At 48.6% G+C, this 20,469-nt stretch overlaps 1 protein-coding gene across 2 annotated transcripts in view; it reads right to left on the bottom strand.

The window, feature by feature from the left end:
• The window catches only part of LOC138282757 (fibrocystin-L-like), a 735,329-nt gene that overhangs the window by 261,493 nt on the left and 453,367 nt on the right, over nt 1-20,469 (bottom strand). The window lies entirely within an intron of this gene.

Here is a 20,469-nt window from a genome sequence, read left to right as displayed (position 1 = left end):
ATATATAAAGAACCTTAACTATGCAATTTAAATATTTCCCAATTTTGAAAAGGTAAGGCAAAGACAGAAAAATATGTCACAATTTATGGACTAATAGCAAAATCTAAAGATTTACCGAAATGCTCTTATTGGTACCCTCCCATTTATATATATTTTTCAGGAATGGGGTAAGGTTTTATGACTACATCTAATACATGTAGTACATTTTGTGACTGCTCACTGGGACACTGCTAACGGGCCACAGTGCAACAAGTGCTCTGATTTCTAAAATATTTTTAAATTGGCTACAATACTGATTGGCATATTCAACTTATCTATAAGTCCCTAGTATATTGCACAGATGTCTACGCAGGGCCTGTAAGTTAAATGTCACTAGTGGACTGTAGCGCATATTGTACCACCCCTAAAATGACCACGTAAAGCATGTCTCCAGGCCTGCCCATAGCCTGGTTAGGCAGTTTTAAATTTGCCAGTTCGACTTGGCAAATAAAACCTTTTTGCCAGGCCTAACCTTTCTTCTTTAATACTTATGTCAACCGTAAAGTAGGTCTTGCTATGGTAAGGCTGGCTCTCCCTTAGAAAGCACTTTCCAATGCATAAATTGAATTTAGGAATTGTTAGAAATGGGGCTTTGGTTGACAATCAGGTTACCCCCTGTTCAAGCAAGGACCCTCAATCTAGTCAGGATAAAAGAGAATCACCCTCAGCTAACCCCTGCTTACCCCCTTGGTAGTTTGGCAGAGCAGTAGGCTTAACTTCAGAATGCTAGGTGTAAAGTATTTGTACCAACACACACAGTAACTCAATGAAAACACTAAAAAATGACCCAACACCAGTTTAGAAAAATAGGAAATATTTACCTAAACAAAACCAGACCAAAACGACAAAAATCCACAATACACAAGTCAAGTTATCAATAAAAATGCAAAAAAAGTCTTTAAGTAGTTTCAAACACACACTAACATCAGCGTGAAAAAGTATATTGGGCGCGCTAAAAATAACCTAGCACGTGCGAGTGCGCGTCAAAAAGGGCTTGCGATGCATTGATTCCTCTGACGAGCAGGACCGTGCGTCATTTCTCCTTTCACCAGGTAGGGGCGCGTCGATCTGGTCAGCACTCTCGGGTCCGGGCAGGCCTTGCGTTGTTTTTTCACGCACAGCGGTACTTGAGTCGGAAATCCAGCCACACGATGATCCTAAAACCCCACAGCATGGGTTGTGATCTCCCAGCTTCTGTCAGAGATGCTGTGTGTCGTTTCTCCTGCTCTGTGTGTCAATTCTTTGGTTGCGTTTCCTGCGAGCATCGTTTCTCAGCTGCAGAGCCGGCGGTGCGCCGTTTCTTCAGCCGCAGATCGGATTTGCGTCGATCTTTTCCCCGCACGGCGCTCTGTGCGTGGATTTCCTTGTCTTTAGGCTGCCAGCTTCTCCTTTCAGGGTCCCAGGAACTGGATGGGCACCACAGGGCAGAGTAGGAGTCTCTCCAGAGAATCCAGGTGCTGGCAGTGAGAAGTCTTTGCTGTCCCTGATACTTCAAACAACAGGAAGCAAGCTCTAAATCAAGCCCTTGGAGATTTCTTCTCAAGATGGAAGGCATGCAAAGTCCAGTCTTTGCCCTCTTACTCTGCCAGAAGCAGCAACTGCAGAATAGCTCCACAAAGCACCGTCACAGGCAGGGCAGCTCTTCTTCCTCAGCTCTTCAGCTCTTCTCCAGGCAGAGGTTCCTCTTGTGTCCAGAAGTGTTTCTAAAGTCTTTGGTTTTGGGTGCCCTTCTTTTACCCAATTTCTCATTTGAAGTAGGCCTACTTCAAAGTACAGTCTCTTTTGAATGTGAAATTCTAACGTGCCCAGGCTAGGCCCCAGACACTCACTAGAGGGTTGGAGACAGCATTGTGTGAGGGCAGGCACAGCCATTTCAGGTGTGAGTGACCACTCCTCCCCTCCCTCCTAGCAAAGATGGCTCATCAGGACATGCAGGCTACACCCCAGCTCCCTTTGTGTCACTCTCTAGTGTGAGGTGCAACCAGCCCAACTGTCAAACTGACCCAGACAGGGAATCCACAAACAGGCAGAGTCACAGAAATGGTATAAGCAAGAAAACGCCCACTTTCTAAAAGTGGCATATTCAAACACACAATCTTAAAATCAACTTTACTACAAGATGTATTTTTAAATTGTGAGCTCAGAGACCCCAAACTCCACATATCCATCCGCTCCCAAAGGGAATCTACACTTTAATCAGATTTAAAGGTAGTCGCCATGTTAACCTATGAGAGGGATAGGCCTTGCAACAGTGAAAATCGAATTTAGCAATATTTCACTGTCAGGACATATAAAACACATTACTATATGTCCTACCTTAACCATACACTTCACCCTGCCCTTGGGGCTACCTAGGGCCTACCTTAGGAGTGTCTGACATGAAGGAAAAGGGAAGGGTTAGGCCTGGAAAGTGGGTACACTTGCTAAGTCGAATTTACAGTTAAAACTGCACACACAGACACTGCTGTGGCAGGTCTGAGACATGATTATAGAGCTACTTATGTGGGTGGCACAACCAGTGCTGCAGGCCCACTAGTAGCATTTGATTTACAGGCCCTGGCACCTCTAGTGCACTTTAATAGGGACTTACTAGTAAATCAAATATGCCAGTCATGGATAAACCAATTACATACACATTTTGTAAAGGAGCACCTGCACTTTAGCACTGGTTAGCAGTGGTAAAGTGCGCAGAGTAACAAGACAGTAAAATCAGAGTCCAGCACACATCAACAACCTGGGGAACAGAGGCAAAAAGTTAAGGGAGACCACGCCAAGGATGAAAAGTCTAACAGGAATAATTAGAAGCATGATTCATGGACTCTTCTTAATGGGAATGTAAATTCAACTTAATGGTAAAGTTGGATTTTAGATTACTATTTATAAAATGCTACTTTTAGAAAGTGGGCATTTCTCCGTGTGACCTAAATTTGAATTTCTGAATCTCACACAGTAGTTGCTGCAGATGTGGGTAGGGTTACCCCTGGGAACTTCTGCCTCATTGGTTAGGTAGTTACCAGGAGTTTCCCCGAATCAAAGGCTGGCACTGGTCATACACGTCGCACCCCCAGAACCACCTTAAGAACTCCCCTGAACCTGTGGACTGCACCTGTTGCTGTGAAATGCGAGGAGACTCACAAGAACTGGACCGGCTCCCACGTTTACTCAGGAATGAGCTACAGGGAGAAAAAACTGCAAGAGGCCCACTTCCTGAAGAGCCCTGCTGGCTGATCAGTTTCACCTGGTCCTGCCCAGGACTTTGCTGATGCTTCTACTTGAGTGAGAGACTGACCTCTGCCTGCCGTTCCTAAGATCCTAGTGCCCTTAGAGAAGTGTCAGAAAGCACTCCTGCTTAGCCCTAAAAGCTGGGACTGAGAAACTTTTTCAAGGACTTTTGCTTGGAGCACTGACACTAACGACCTGCCAAGTAAATCCGAGGAAGGTGCTTTGCAGCGGGACCTAAGATTTAGGTTGTTTCCAGTGGGAGCTTTTCTGCTGGAACAGATCCCTTTCAGGGGCCTGTTCAGCTACAGCTTGCAGTCTTGACCGTCTGGAGAGATCTGAGCTCCAAAAAAGTGATTTAGTCCAAAAGTAGGAGTCTTCACTGGGCAACAGTGTCGAAAGCATCCAGATGTTGAAAGATCTTGTGTGGGCGCAAATTTGGATTTTGTCCACTCAGAGCTTTCCTGTTAAAAGTCAATGGCCTCACCATGACTTCATCTGATGGCTATCAGGCTTGGTGGGACCCATCTCGGGCCACTGCCTGCTGCCTTGCCCTGCTGAGGACCTTTGACCTCCATTTCAGTCACTAAGGACGTCATTACAACCCTCGAGATCTAAAGACCGCCAGGGCCGCGGTGGCGGTCTAACCACCGGCAAAGCGGTGGTCCAACTGCTTTGGCAACAGTCAGACCGCCACATTATGAACGTGGCAGTTTAGCCACAGTTGGACTGCCAGCACAGCCAGTTTCCCTCCGCCGGAGGCCCCTCTCCACCAGCTTTTACATGGCAGTTGCACACCATGTAAAAGCTGTCGGAGACAGGGTGCATGCATTTGGTATGGGCAGTGCAGGGCCCCCATGGACAGTCCTGTTGCACTGTTCGCTGTCTGCTATGCTATGCAGTGAAAAGCGCGACGGGTGCTGTTGCACCCTACACATGCAACATTGACTCCAGTTCCATTATGAGCCAGCTTCAATGTTGTGGGCTGTTCCCCACAGGACCAGTGGGTGGAAACACTCTTTCCACCCATTAACCCAGCGGGGAACTTGTAATCGGGCCCGCAGGAAGACGGCCGCACTGGCGACAACCTGCCTGCGGGAGTTTGGCGGGCGGGCTTTTCTGCCAAAGTCGAAATGACCCCTTAAGTCAGAAGGGATAACTTCAGAGTGGGATGAACCTGGTCTCTGTTTCCGAATCACACTCCACCCTGGTAGGTTGACCTTTTTCTGCTCTGGCACGAACACTTGCCCCCGAGTAACAAAATGTGCTTTTTGGAGCAAAACTTTAACCCAAACTTTAAACATTAATATCTCAGCCTCCCCTTATTGGATTTGTGCAGTTTTTGGTCTCATTTTAATCATAAAAAATATTACATAGTTTTTTAAAAACTTTTGACTGCTACTTCTAAATCCTGGTTAAACCTGTATGCTGCATGCTGTTTCAGCTTTACTCAACCCTTTACTAGACCTAACAAGAGTAGTGATATTATTATTTGTGGTAGACTAACACCTACCGTAATTAATAATCCACTTTCCAATACACATATCTCTTTGGACAAAACTGCTTACAAATGCAGAATCTGGTAGAAAAACTGTATAAAACTCTGATCTTGTATTCTAAAATCAAATGGGCTTATGTTTGCTTCAATTCAGACAACTCAATCTCTTAAAAGTCAAAGAAGTGTGTGACAGAGTGAACAGTATAAAGGCAACGGAGAGGTGTAGAATTGATTAGGTAAGTGGTTTATTCTGATTAATTGGTGAAACAAAATAAAAAGAAGTCTTTGTAACAAAGGTGGGGTTGGATTTTCCTGGACTTGTAGTTTTGTTCGTCTGTTTTCCCAGATGGGTGAATTCTTCTATTTTCTTGTTGTCTCTTTCAGGTTGGATGCTTGGCTTGCCCTCGCAGGTGGATCCAGGACGACACCGGAAACAGAAGGACAAAGAACGCTCGGGTAAGTATGGGGATCTATAACAGGGTTTTCACTCTCTCTCTATCATTGACTGGGGAAATAGGTAAGAACACAGGGAGGGGGTTGGTGCCAGTGGGGAGTTGGGGAAATGATGTGGTCACAATCTAAGGTTGGTGGGAAAAGTGCCTCACATGTGCTGGTCGTGGTGCCCCTTATTAAACCTCCCTCTTCTCCCTCCTCTATATCCCCTCCCCAGTCCTTTTATTAGGTGTGCCCCTTTTCTGTGTCCACAAGGACCGTACATTGGTTAGCCACGACCCTCCAGGGTCGTGGCTGGCGTTGTGGCGGTCCTCCTGTGGCTCTCTCTCTCCAAGGGTGTCCAGCTCGCGATCCTCGTGGTCTTCGGGATTTCCACGTCCTTCCGTCTTCGTTGGCTTTTCCTCTCGGTGTTCCTCCTTTCTGGTCGTCTCCTCCGTTCTCCTATTGACCTCTCGTCCCATGGGACTCTCCCCCGGTTGCCGCGCCGACTCCCTTTTTCTCCTGCCGTGCCGGAAGACCGTATTGGTTTCCCTGGCAACGGCATTCTCCCAGTCTCGTTCTCGTCGCGTTTCCCCGACAACGGGGAGACGCGGAAGTGACGTATCGGCATCGTCCGATACGTCACTGGTAGCGCTCTGTGCCGGGAACACCCGGTCACACACCTCTCCCCATGAACGGTCCTGTTCGAGGGCCGTAGTAGAGACCAGGAACCGAGACAAAAAATCAGCCGGGGCTTGTTGGGGACCTGGTATGTGACGGACCTGAAAGGAAAATGGTTGGAGTTCAAGGAACCATCTCAAGATCTGGGAATTTGTATCCTTATGAGCGGATAACCAAGTGAGGGGTGCATGATCCGTAAAAAGTACAAAAGGACGGCCTAAAAGGTAATACTGTAAAGTGTCCACGGCCCATTTAATGGCCAAACATTCCTTTTCGATAGTAGGATAGTGACGTTCCCGGGGAAACAGTTTTCTACTGACATATACTACTGGGTGATCCCTACCTTCCTTATCTGGTTGGGCCAGCACTCCCCCCAAACCTACATCCGAGGCATCGGTGTATAGGTGGAAGGGTTTCGAGAAATCCGGGCACCGTAGTATTGGGTCCCGAGTCAGATAGGACTTCAGTTGTGCAAAACTAGCCTTCTGTTGATCCGAAAAAGGGGCTAACTGATTGGGATGGGATTTAGACAAAAGATCTGTGAGGGGGGCGGCAAGAGTGGAATATTCGGGTCTGAATCTTCAATAGTAGCCTACTAACCCTAGGAATGAGCGCAAATCTTTTTTTGTTGTAGGGTCAGGTGCATTTAGAATGGCTTCTACTTTCTTAGTTTGAGGTTGTAGGCTCCCTTGACTGATTTTGTAACCTAAGTATGATATGTCGGGCTTTCCTATAACACACTTCTTAGGGTTGGCAGTTAACCCAGCGTGTGCAAGGGTGTGGAATATCTGTTGTAAATGTATTAGATGGTCATCCCAGGTTTCACTAAAAATAACTACGTCATCAAGGTACGCTGCTGCAAAAGTTTGAAATGGGTTTAGGAGTCTATCCATTAACCTTTGGAACGTAGCTGGTGCTCCATGCAGTCCGAACGGTAATACGGTGAACTGATAAAGACCGGACTGCGTGGCAAAAGCCGTTTTCTCCTTATCTTCTGGGGCTAATGGAATCTGCCAATATCCTTTAGTCAAATCTAATGTGGACATATATTTTGCTTTTCCCAGTTTTTCTAGTACGTCATCCACTCTAGGTATGGGATATGTGTCAAACATTGAATTTTCGTTAAGCTTCCGGAAGTCAATACAGAATCTAATAGTGCCATCAGGTTTTGGTACCAGGACCACTGGGGAGCACCAGGGACTAGTCGAAGGCTCTATCTCCCCTAGTCCTAGCATTTTCTGTACTTCGTCCTCCATAATCTGTTTTCTCGCCTCAGGGATACGATACGGCCGTAACCTGACAATTTTACCTGGTGTAGTCCTTATTTTATGGGTTATCAGTGTGGTTTTACCTGGTACTACTGAAAAGAACTTTCTGAAGTGCTCCAGTAAGCTGTATACTTGTTCTTTCTCTGGTATGGTTAATGTTTCGTTTACTACGGGTAGTCTCTCCCCATCATTGTGTTCGGTTGGACAAAACTCGATATGCAAGTTTTTGCTAGGACATAGGAATTGGCCCATTGCTCCGGAAGTGTTGGAGTTGTCTGGTTCTTCCCATTTTTTAAAGAGATTTATATGATAAAACTGGGTTTTCTGAGGAGTGTTCGAGATTTCAACTAGGTACGGGACCGGAGAAACGGCTCTTAATATCTTATAGGGACCCTGCCATTTTGCAACCAGTTTTTGTTCAGACGTGGGACGCATTATTAGAACCTGATCTCCCGGTTGTAAAACCCTTAACTTACTTCCTCGGTCATAATACTGTTTTTGGTTTTGTTGAGCTTGTTCCATATTTACTCTGACTGTTTCCCATAAACTTTGTAATTGAGACCGTAGGCTGTGGGCATATTCTAATAAAGGCCTTCCCCCTTCTTCCGCCTCTTCTTCCCATGTCTCAATGGCCATGTCTAAAAGGGACCGAGGCTGTCTTCCGAACACGAGCTCAAAAGGGCTGTGGCCGGTTGAGGCCTATTCATGGGTTCGTATAGCGTATAACACTAACAGTAACTTCTGATCCCAGTCTCTCCCTGAATCCTCTACCACTTTCCTCAATAGGGTTTTTATCGTTCGGTTGTATCGTTCCACCAGTCCATCCGTCTGTGGATGGTACACCGAAGTTCGAATCTGGGAAATACCTAATGTCTTACACATCTGCTTCATGAGCGTAGACATAAAAGGGGTTCCCTGGTCGGTGAGTATTTCATGCGGAAACCCAACACGAGAGAAGACATTTATCATTGCTTGGGCAACCGTTTTGGTTGTCATACTTTTTAGAGGGACGGCCTCGGGGTATCGGGTGGCATAATCAACCATAACTAGGATATACATGTGACCTTTCGTTGAGGGTACTACCGGACCAATCAGGTCCATTCCCATCCTACTAAAAGGGATGTCTATGATGGGTAGGGGCATTAGAGGGGCTCTTTTAGGTCTACCTGATTCAGTAAGTTGGCACCTGGGACATTGGGAACAATATTTGCGTATGTGGGCGAAAACCCCCGGCCAATAAAACCGCCTGAGGAGGTACTCTTCGGTTTTTTCTCTCCCATAATGACCCCCACCTGGTTGACAATGAGCCAAAGTTAGGACATGATCTCTATAATGTTCGGGTACTAACAATTGTTGTTTATGGTCCCCTGTACGAGTAGTGGTTACCCTGTATAAGAGGTTTTTCTTAATTAGGAAGTAGGGACCCACCTCCTCGGTTTCTTCTGTTTTTGCTGACTTCCAGGCTTGGGCGAGAGAAGGATCTTCTCTCTGTCGCTGGGGAAAACTGACAGGTACCTCATGTGTTTCGGCAATAATACCTGGGTTTAGTCCTGGTACCTCTTTTCCCCGGTGATTCGCTCTTTCTGCCCGTTTCTCTCTACGTGACAACTGTCTACGGATTCTGGGGCATTCAATATCACTGTCAGAGAAGGGAGCTTCCCTCCACCAGTCTTGTGTCAATTTGGGTTTTCTAACGTGGTCCAGGATCTCTTGAAAATGTTCATAATCAGTCCCGATGATACACTCCTCGATCAGATCCGTCATTATCCCCATAGGTAGGACATCCCGGTAAGTTCTCCACTCTACTGTTAGTTTATGTAAGGGGTATTGCTCTTTGTCCCCATGAATACAGCAAATATTCACCCATCGCTCTACTTCATTGTCTGCTATGTTTACTATATCTTTTCTCACTACGGATTGGCTACACCCGGAATCTAAGAGAGCCCATACCGCACGTCCATTGATGTTCAGAGTCTGTTTAAACTTAGGGTTACCTCCGCCTGTACACAGTACCCGTCGCCGAGTTACTCCGATCTCCATTGGCTCACTACTATCTTGTTTCCTCGGACACATGCGGGCGATGTGTCCCCATTCCCCACAGTTATAACATTGTGGTCCAGATACCAGTGGATGATCGATTAGTCTGCGAGGTACGGGTTCGTCGAGGAGGGCTCTGGGAGAGCTTTTAGGGTTGGACATCCCTGGTTTTACGCTGGGTCGGGGTTGTACATTTCTTATATCCACCGAGCGATGATAGGCACATGCTAAATCGATCGCCATGTCCGTATTCACCTTTGGATGTTGACGGATCCAGTGGTTTGTGGCTGTAGGTAAGGCATCTAGATATTGTTCAAGAACGATCGTTTGGATCACTTCCTCCCTGCTATTCCCGGACGGACCCAACCATTTCAAAGCCAAATCCTTTACACAATAGTAAAAGGTTCGGGGATCCTCATTCGGTCCCCATTTGATTTTCCGGAATTTGACCCTATAATATTCAGTGTCATGTCCCACACGTTCTAAGATACTAGTCTTTATTTCTTGGTAGGGCGTGGTTCCACCTGGGTTTGCTGCTTGATACGCTGCTTGTAATATCCCCGTAAGGAGGGGGGGCGACATACTGACCCCATCTATCCTCCGGCCATTGGGCTGATGAAGCCACTCTCTCAAAATTAGTGAAAAAGGATTCAGGGTCTTCCCCTTCTTGATATTTCTGTAACACGGAACTTGGGACATTGGGGTGAACCTTACTGACAGCAATAGTCTCGGTTAATTTCTTCATGGCCGTCTCGTGGACCAGTTGATTATTTGCAAGTATTGTGGCCTGACTTTTCAAAGCCGACTGTAAGGCTTCCCTGTCTTCTTTTGCTTCTCGCTGGTGAGCCTCCCACACCAGCTGCAGGTGTCGCTGGCCTTCGGCCAATTGTTTTATCATATCCTCCAATGAAGGGGTGTCACTCATTGTTTATACTGTTCAAATGTCGGGGAGGGTCCAAACAAAGATCCCACTTCTGACACCACTGTGACAGAGTGAACAGTATAAAGGCAACGGAGAGGTGTAGAATTGATTAGGTAAGTGGTTTATTCTGATTAATTGGTGAAACAAAATAAAAAGAAGTCTTTGTAACAAAGGTGGGGTTGGATTTTCCTGGACTTGTAGTTTTGTTCGTCTGTTTTCCCAGATGGGTGAATTCTTCTATTTTCTTGTTGTCTCTTTCAGGTTGGATGCTTGGCTTGCCCTCGCAGGTGGATCCAGGACGACACCGGAAACAGAAGGACAAAGAACGCTCGGGTAAGTATGGGGATCTATAACAGGGTTTTCACTCTCTCTCTATCATTGACTGGGGAAATAGGTAAGAACACAGGGAGGGGGTTGGTGCCAGTGGGGAGTTGGGGAAATGATGTGGTCACAATCTAAGGTTGGTGGGAAAAGTGCCTCACATGTGCTGGTCGTGGTGCCCCTTATTAAACCTCCCTCTTCCCCCTCCTCTATATCCCCTCCCCAGTCCTTTTATTAGGTGTGCCCCTTTTCTGTGTCCACAAGGACCGTACCTTGGTTAGCCACGACCCTCCAGGGTCGTGGCTGGCGTTGTGGCGGTCCCCCTGTGGCTCTCTCTCTCCAAGGGTGTCCAGCTCGCGATCCTCGTGGTCTTCGGGATTTCCACATCCTTCCGTCTTCGTTGGCTTTTCCTCTCGGTGTTCCTCCTTTCTGGTTGTCTCCTCCGTTCTCCTATTGACCTCTCGTCCCATGGGACTCTCCCCCGGTTGCCGCACCGACTCCCTTTTTCTCCTGCCGTGCCGGAAGACCGTATTGGTTTCCCTGCCAACGGCATTCTCCCAGTCTCGTTCTCGTCGCGTTTCCCCGACAATGGGGAGACGCGGAAGTGATGTATCAGCATCGTCCGATACGTCACTGGTAGCGCTCTGTGCCGGGAACACCCGGTCACAAAGTGTTTTCAAAATCTTCTAGGTTTTAATACTCACCAGTGAAACAGACCAATTAAACAAATCACATATGATCCAATCTATTACGTGGATTAAGGAACTGATGATTATCTAAATGTTCATATTTAATAGCATTTACAAGGAAGTTGCACTGATGTTGCATCATTTTTTTTAACGCTCAGGCGGCACATTCCTTGTCCCATATTTGAAAAGCAACGCATTAGACTCAATGTGTCAGTTTCTGTAGGGCTGCACCAAAAAATACCTGCGTTATAACCGGCTACGCCACGCGGTTTATAACATATGCAGGGCAGGCGTTCTCTCTTAAATTTTCACCCACAACTGACGCAGTGATATTTACATGTTTTGCAGTGTGTAAAACATATTTTCAATGCATCGCTTTAAGCCTGTAATGCAGCACAATTCCTATGCCTCTGTAACCCAGGCATAGGAAATGACACAGTGGCTGTGTAATAGAAATCTGACCAGCTGGAGTCACTTGAAACACTGTAATAAGTACATTACATCCCCTCAACTAGTGATGGGCCTGCACATGTAACAGTCATGTTGTAGGACCCCTTGACCAACCAGGAACCATGAGATATTATCATGCACCGCAGCAATGCAATGTGACGCTGTGTACTCCATACAAAGGACAGGCCCGGATTGCCACATATCCATATAGGAATTTGTCCCCAAGTCCAGCCAAGCATACTCCAAAGCACAACAGGTAAGTACACACATAAGGTAGGTAACACATGAATTGCCCCTTTACATTACAAGGTATACTGGTATCCACTCACATTCAAGTGTCACTCAATATGTCACACATACTTAGGTTTCTACATACACATAAGTAGATTATGCCCACATACTTCATTCTTGTCTGCATTACATCCAGGACCAGTGTAATATATTACAAGGTGATCTTTGCACTAATTCACACTCTATTACATTACTCCCGACACATTAGGCTACTTGCCTCAGTCAGAACTGACACATTGCCTATGTTTTTTGATGCATTGCTGAAGTTGCCCTTATCATAAGCCCAACTTCAGCGATGCACCACTTTTGGCCCTGATGCACTGCACCACACTTGCCAATTATGCTTCATAATTTCTGACTTATCCTCAGGACCTTACACAATGTTGTGCCGAATTGCAAATACAACACATCCATAGCGCAAGTAATTTTGATGCACGGCTGCCTTAGTGCAGTGATGCGTAATTCCATGTAATTATGGCCCCTAGGGTCAGAAGATTCAGCAGATGTTACCTGGGTGAGCGATTTCTTCTGTGGCTTGGAAAAGTAAGTGTGGAAGAAATCTCAAGTAAAAGTAGGCACATTCCTACAGTATCTTCAAAGTAGAAATGATAGCCAGAGTCGAATCTTCTTTGCCACTCGGTAATACCTTGATATGCTATTAGGTGTTGTTAGAAATGGGGTTTTTGGTTGGCAGTCAGGTTGCCCTCTGTCCAAGCAAGAACCCTCACTCTAGTCAGGGTAAGTCACACACAATCCAAAATCAGCCTGTGCTCACCCTCCGGTAGCTTGGCACGAGCAGTCAGGCTTAACTTAGAAGGCAATGTGTAAAGCATTTGTGCAATAAATCATACAACACCATAGCATAACACCACAAAAATACACCACACAGTGTTTAGAAAAATATATAATATTTATATGGGTATCTTCAGGTCAAAACGATCAAAGTTGCAATACGAATTTGTAAAGATATCACTGAAAAGTGATATAAAGTGTCTTAAGTCTTTAGTAAGTAAAAAAAGTCTCTTTCAAACACAAAGTACCTGGTTTCTGGTGGAAAATCTCCTCAGAGGGCCACAGGAGAAGAGGTACGTGGAAAACTGGTGTGTGCGTCGATTTCTCCTCAGCACACACGGACTTGCGTCGTTATTTTCCACGCGGGGAGTCGTGCGTCGTTTTCCGGCGCGCGGACAGTCTCTTACTGTGGTTTGCGGGGAGTACCAGATGTCCCGGGTCTGTGCGTGGATTTTCCTGCTTGTTTTCCGGCTGCGCGTCGTTCTGCGGGGCTGCGCGTCGAAGTTTCGATCTCACGGCAGGCGTTGCGTCGATTCCTCCTGCGGAGTCGGGCGGCGTTGTCCTTGCGAGGCCGTGCGTCAAAGTTTTGATCTCACGGCAGGCGTCGCGTCGATTTCTCCTGGGAAGTCGGGCGGCGTTGTCCTTGCGAGGCCGTGCGTCAAAGTTTCGGTCGTCCCGAAGACGTCGCGTCGATCAGCGTCGGTGTGCGGCATTTTTCTTGCCGCGGAACAAGCTGTGCGTCGAAAAATTCGGCGCACGGAGCGTCCAAGAGGAAGAGAGAAGTCTTTTTGGTCCTGAGACTTCAGGGAACAGGAGGCAAGCTCTATCCAAGCCCTTGGAGAGCACTTTTACAGCCAGACAAGAGTTCAGCAAGGCAGCAGGCCAACAGCAAGGCAGCAGTCCTTTGTAGAAAAGCAGACAGGTGAGTCCTTTGAGCAGCCAGGCAGTTCAGCAAGGCAGCAGGCCAACAGCAAGGCAGCAGTCCTTTGTAGAAAAGCAGACAGGTGAGTCCTTTGAGCAGCCAGGCAGTTCTTCTTGGCAGGATGTAGTTTCTGGTTCAGGTTTCTTCTCCAGCAAGTGTCTGATGAGGTAGGGCAGAGGCCCTGTTTTATACTAAGTTGTGCCTTTGAAGTGGGGGTGACTTCAAAGAGTGTCTAAGAAATGCACCAAGCCCCCTTTTAGTTCAATCCTGTCTGCCAGAGTCCCAGTAGGGGGTGTGGCAGTCCTTTGTGTGAGGGCAGGCCCTCCACCCTCCCAGCCCAGGAAGACCCATTCAAAATGCAGATATATGCAAGTGAGGCTGAGTACCCTGTGTTGGGGGTGTGTCTGAGTGAATGCACAGGAGCTGTCAACTAAACCTAGCCAGACGTGGATTGAAGGGCACAACAAGGTTTTAGTGCAAAGAAATGCTCACTTTCTAAAAGAGGCATTTCTAGAATAGTAATATTAAATCCGACTTCACCAGTCAGCAGGATTTTATATTACCATTCTGGCCATACTAAATATGACCTTCCTGCTCCTTTCAGATCAGCAGCTGCCACTTCAACAATGTATGAGAGCAGCCCCAATGTTAGCCTATGAAGGGAGCAGGCCTCACAGTAGTGTAAAAACGAATTTAGGAGTTTTACACTACCAGGACATATAACCACACAAGTACATGTCCTGCCTTTTACCCACACAGCACCCTGCTCTAGGGGTTACCTAGGCCACACATTAGGGGTGACTTATGTATAGAAAAAGGGGAGTTCTAGGCTTGGCAAGTACCTTTAAATGCCAAGTCGAAGTGGCAGTGAAACTGCACACACAGGCCTTGCAATGGCAGGCCTGAGACAAGGTTAAGGGGCTACTGAGGTGGGTGGCACAACCAGTGCTGCAGGCCCACTAGTAGCATTTAATCTACCTGCCCTAGGCACATGTAGTGCACTCTACCAGGGACTTACAAGTAAATTAAATAGTCAATCATGGATAAACCAATCAGTAGTACAATTTACACAGAGAGCATATGCACTTTAGCACTGGTTAGCAGTGGTAAAGTGCCCAGAGGTCAAAAGCCAACAACAACAGGTCAGAAAAAATAGGAGGAAGGAGGCAAAAAGTTTGGGGATGTCCCTGTCAAAAAGCCAGGTCCAACATGACCCCCTACCAGCCTAAAGCCAGGGGAGAACAATCACTATCCTGATGTACTTCCCTGTTTGAGGCGACAGAACAAGGACCCAGGCCCACAACAGCAGGTGCATGCTCCAGTTCTTCGCCTTCCTGACTCCAATTGGATCCCTCTGTCCATACTCGCAGGGCCCACTAAGCCAACCCATGGGGAACCTTTCTCCTTACCTGCGGATCCCATCTGTGCAGCACCTAACCTTACTTTGCTCACAGATGTATCCCAGGAGCAGGATAGTACCACCATGACCAACACAGTGGTGTTGCCCACTCTACCCCCGGGGTGTGACACTTGTCCCCTCCCCAGGGATAACTCTGTCCACCCGGACAGCAAGCCACAGTGATTACTGACAGCTGCCAGGGATGAGAGCCAGGCCCCAGGCCTCTCAAAGCTCTCCAACCACTGTGGCTGTGGAGAGTGGGGCGCGGTAGCCCCAGGTGCTGGGCACCCTTTAACCACTCTCCCTTCCATCAGGTCAGGGATGACAGCCTGAACCTGGTCCTCCCCTCTGGGGCTCAGTACCCTCCCTCCTCGAGCGGTACCCCCAGAGTCCAACATGGTCAGGGTGCTTACAGAAGTCGCCCTGTACCATTCCTCCACCAGTGCAGGGCTGTTAACCTGCAACTGGCCCTCCAACCTGGGGTCTGTACCTTCAGGTTGGACTAGGGCCCGGGGTGAGGCTTCCCTCCCCCTGCCCTCCCTTCTGGGGTCCAGCACCCTCCAACTAGGAGTGGCCTCCTCAGAAGACAACATGGTAGGGGCACTGTTATCAGTAGCCCCTCCCTCCAGGTCCGGGGGGACACCCTGAACCTGATCTTCCAGCCCAGGGTCTGTACCCTCAGACTGGATCACTGCCTGGCAAACCAGGACTTTCTGGGAGGCACACCTACCCCCCACCAGGTCAGAGTTTACCTCTGCACCTGACCATTCAACTCAGAGTCACCACCCTGAAGTTGAACAATTGCCTGGCACGCCAGGACTTCCTGGAGGGCACACTGACCCTCCACCAGGTCAGAGTTTAACCTCTGAACCTGGTTCTCCAACCTAGGGTCACCACCCTGAGGTTGGGCAACTGCCTGGCACACCAGGACTTTCTGGGAGGCACACCTACCTCCCACCAGGTCAGAGGTTAACCTCTGAACCCGGTTATCCAACCCAGAGTCAGCACCCTGAGGTTGGACAACTGCCTGGTACACCAGGACTTTCTGGGGGGCACTAGTACCCCCCACCAGGTCAGAGTTTAACCTCTGAACCCGGTTATCCAACCCAGAGTCAACACCCTGAGGTTGAACCATTGCCTGGCAGGCCAGGACTTCCAGGGAGGCACACCTACCTCCCACCAGGTCAGAGTTTAACCTCTGAGCCTGGTTCCCCAACCCAGGGTCACCACCCTGAGGTTGGGCAATTGCCTGGCACGCCAGGACTTCCTGGGGGGCACACCTACCCCCCACCAGGTCAGAGTTTAACCTCTGAACCTGGTCATCCAACCCAGAGTCAACACCCTGAGGTTGGACAATTGCCTGGCACAGCAGGACTTCTTGGGAGGCACACCTACCTCCCACCAGGTCTGAGTTTAACCTCTGAACCTGGGTATCCAACCCAGAGTCACCACCCTGAGGTTGAACAATTGCCTGGCACGCCAGGACTTTCTGGGGGGCACACCTACCCCCCACCAGGTCAGAGTTTAACCTCTGAACCCGGTTATCCAACCCAGAGTCAGCACCCTGAGGTTGGACAACTGCCTGGTACACCAGGACTTTCTGGGGGGCACACCTACCCCCCAACAGGTCAGAGTTTATCCCCTGAACCTGGTTAGCCAACCCAGAGTCACCACCCTGAGGTTGAACCATTGCCTGGCAGGCCAGGACTTCCAGGGAGGCACACCTACCTCCCACCAGGTCAGAGTTTAACCTCTGAGCCTGGTCCCCCAACCCAGGGTCACCACCCTGAGGTTGGGCAATTGCCTGGCACGCCAGGACTTTCTGGGGGGCACACCTACCCCCCACCAGGTCAGAGTTTAACCTCTGAACCTGGTCATCCAACCCAGAGTCAACACCCTGAGGTTGGACAATTGCCTGGCACAGCAGGACTTCTTGGGAGGCACACCTACCTCCCACCAGGTCAGAGTTTAACCTCTGAACCTGGGTATCCAACCCAGAGACACCACCCTGAGGTTGAATCTTTGCCTGGCATGCCAGGACTTCCTGGGGGGCACTCTCACCCCCCACAAGGGACACACCGTCCCCAAGGGCCACACAAGAGTCTGGTTGGCGCAGGTCTCCCGACCCCTGCCCATCTGGCAGAGTCTGGGTTTCCCCCAAATCAGAAACGGTTTCACCTGGGTCATTCCTGGGGGGCTCTGCTCTCAGAGCTGTCCCCTGACTCTCAAGGTCCTCCACTGGGGTCTGCAACCCCCTCTCAACCCTATGTCTGGACTTCTGCACCCCCTCACTAGGAGGGGTACTGCCAGACACCAGAACTGTTGGGATGCTGGCTACAGTCACCCCCCCAAGTTCTTCTGACACAGCGGGGCTTCCCTCAAAAGGTAGCCCTACGGTACAGGCTAGGCTTCCCTCCTGGTGTTCCCTCATGGAACCCTCTAGGACCTGGGACCTACCTGGGACACTACAATCCTTTCCCACCTCACTCGGTTGGGAACCACCTAGACCACTCCCTTCAGGAGCACCCCCAAATGCCTCTTCAGACTCTCTGGTACTCACCCAGAAGTCTGCCTCCATTGTACGTTCCCTGGGGTCAGAGAACTCACACTCCACCTGGTGTTGGCGTAGCTCTGGAAAATAAGGACCAGACATATGCTCTCCAGCAATTACATCACTCTGCCCTTCACATGTATTAACCACAGTACCCTTCACCCAACCACCCAGTAACTCAACCTTGGAAAAGCACTCTACCTCACCCTCCTGAGACTGGTGAGACAGTATCTGTCTGTCCCTGACACTCAACCCATACTCTTCTGGGATGTCTCTACACTCTATATCCAGGACGTCCACCAGGGGGGAACCCTTTTCTCTGTCACTCTCTGCTAGAGTCAGTAAAGTGTCCCTCCCCCAAGTAGGAATATGACTCCCTGTGCCAGTTCCCCAATCCTTCTCAGGGACCCTGTGCATAACGGGAACTACCTCATACCCTTGAACCGCCTGGGGTGTGTCAACTCCCTTCTTCAAGTTGGGCACCACATCTCTGGGCTTGTGCCCTTCTTCAGCAGTACCGGATGCAAGATTTTTGTTGCCACCATCTGAACTGGACTCAGCCCTTCCGGCCTCCAGTTTCAGCTCTTTACAGCTCAGCTCTTGAGCTGCAATCTTTTCTTCTTCCAGGGCTAAGAGTCTTTTTGCCTCAACCTCTGCAAGATACTCCTCTAATTGTTGCTCCTGTCGCCTTTGACTTCGGAGCCATTCATCTATCTCTGGGTCTCTTTCCTCTTGTGAGTAGTCTTCCTCCTCATGTGAGCAGTCTTCCTCCTCATGTGCGTAGTCCTCCTCCTCATCTGAGGGGTACTTAGTCATTTGGTTTCTTGCTGCCTCTCTCTCTGCCCATCTTTCCTCCCCCCAGACTATGTAGTTATGTAGCATCTCCGCCTTAGTAGATCTCCTTGCTACAGGAAGGCCCCATTTTCTGCAAAGCTTCCTTAGGTCAGCCTTAGTGAGGTGGTCAGTACGAACAAAGAATAAGTAGGTAAGCAATCCCATTCTGATAAGATCTTACCAGCAAAAAACAAAATCCAAAGTCCAAAATATCAATAGTATATCCAGGAGGACATCAGAGAATCAAAAGCCAAAAAAGATGAAAAATCAAGTTGACCTTCAACTGTGGGTAGGTAGTGAATACTTAGATACTGTATGTCACTGCACAAACACAAGTCCTATCCTCACCGCTGATCACCAATGTTAGAAATTGGGTTTTTGGTTGGCAGTCAGGTTGCCCTCTGTCCAAGCAAGAACCCTCACTCTAGTCAGGGTAAGTCACACACAATCCAAAATCAGCCTGTGCTCACCCTCCGGTAGCTTGGCACGAGCAGTCAGGCTTAACTTAGAAGGCAATGTGTAAAGCATTTGTGCAATAAATCATACAACACCATAGCATAACACCACAAAAATACACCACACAGTGTTTAGAAAAATATATAATATTTATCTGGGTATCTTCAGGTCAAAACGATCAAAGTTGCAATACGAATTTGTAAAGATATCACTGAAAAGTGATATAAAGTGTCTTAAGTCTTTAGAAAGTAAACAAAGTCTCTTTCAAACACAAAGTACCTGGTTTCTGGTGGAAAATCTCCTCAGAGGGCCACAGGAGAAGAGGTACGTGGTAAACTGGTGTGTGCGTCGATTTCTCCTCAGCACACACGGACTTGCGTCGTTATTTTCCACGCGGGGAGTCGTGCGTCGTTTTCCGGCGCGCGGACAGTCTCTTACTGTGGTTTGCGGGGAGTACCAGATGTCCCGGGTCTGTGCGTGGATTTTCCTGCTTGTTTTCCGGCTGCGCGTCGTTCTGCGGGGCTGCGCGTCGAAGTTTCGATCTCACGGCAGGCGTCGCGTCGATTCCTCCTGCGGAGTCGGGCGGCGTTGTCCTTGCGAGGCCGTGCGTCAAAGTTTTGATCTCACGGCAGGCGTCGAGTCGATTTCTCCTGGGAAGTCGGGCGGCGTTGTCCTTGCGAGGCCGTGCGTCAAAGTTTCGGTCGTCCCGAAGACGTCGCGTCGATCAGCGTCGGTGTGCGGCATTTTTCTTGCCGCGGAACAAGCTGTGCGTCGAAAAATTCGGCGCACGGAGCGTCCAAGAGGAAGAGAGAAGTCTTTTTGGTCCTGAGACTTCAGGGAACAGGAGGCAAGCTCTATCCAAGCACTTGGAGAGCACTTTTACAGCCAGACAAGAGTTCAGCAAGGCAGCAGGCCAACAGCAAGGCAGCAGTCCTTTGTAGAAAAGCAGACAGGTGAGTCCTTTGAGCAGCCAGGCAGTTCAGCAAGGCAGCAGGCCAACAGCAAGGCAGCAGTCCTTTGTAGAAAAGCAGACAGGTGAGTCCTTTGAGCAGCCAGGCAGTTCTTCTTGGCAGGATGTAGTTTCTGGTTCAGGTTTCTTCTCCAGCAAGTGTCTGATGAGGTAGGGCAGAGGCCCTGTTTTATACTAAGTTGTGCCTTTGAAGTGGGGGTGACTTCAAAGAGTGTCTAAGAAATGCACCAAGCCCCCTTTTAGTTCAATCCTGTCTGCCAGAGTCCCAGTAGGGGGTGTGGCAGTCCTTTGTGTGAGGGCAGGCCCTCCACCCTCCCAGCCCAGGAAGACCCATTCAAAATGCAGATGTATGCAAGTGAGGCTGAGTACCCTGTGTTTGGGGTGTGTCTGAGTGAATGCACAAGGAGCTGTCAACTAAACCTAGCCAGACGTGGATTGAAGGGCACAACAAGGTTTTAGTGCAAAGAAATGCTCACTTTCTAAAAGTGGCATTTCTAGAATAGTAATATTAAATCCGACTTCACCAGTCAGCAGGATTTTATATTACCATTCTGGCCATATTAAATATGACCTTCCTGCTCCTTTCAGATCAGCAGCTGCCACTTCAACAATGTATGAGAGCAGCCCCAATGTTAGCCTATGAAGGGAGCAGGCCTCACAGTAGTGTAAAAACGAATTTAGGAGTTTTACACTACCAG

This window comes from Pleurodeles waltl, chromosome 2_2 (assembly GCF_031143425.1).
Source record: "Pleurodeles waltl isolate 20211129_DDA chromosome 2_2, aPleWal1.hap1.20221129, whole genome shotgun sequence".
NCBI lineage: Eukaryota > Metazoa > Chordata > Amphibia > Caudata > Salamandridae > Pleurodeles > Pleurodeles waltl.
This window is presented reverse-complemented; position numbering and strand designations above follow the sequence as displayed.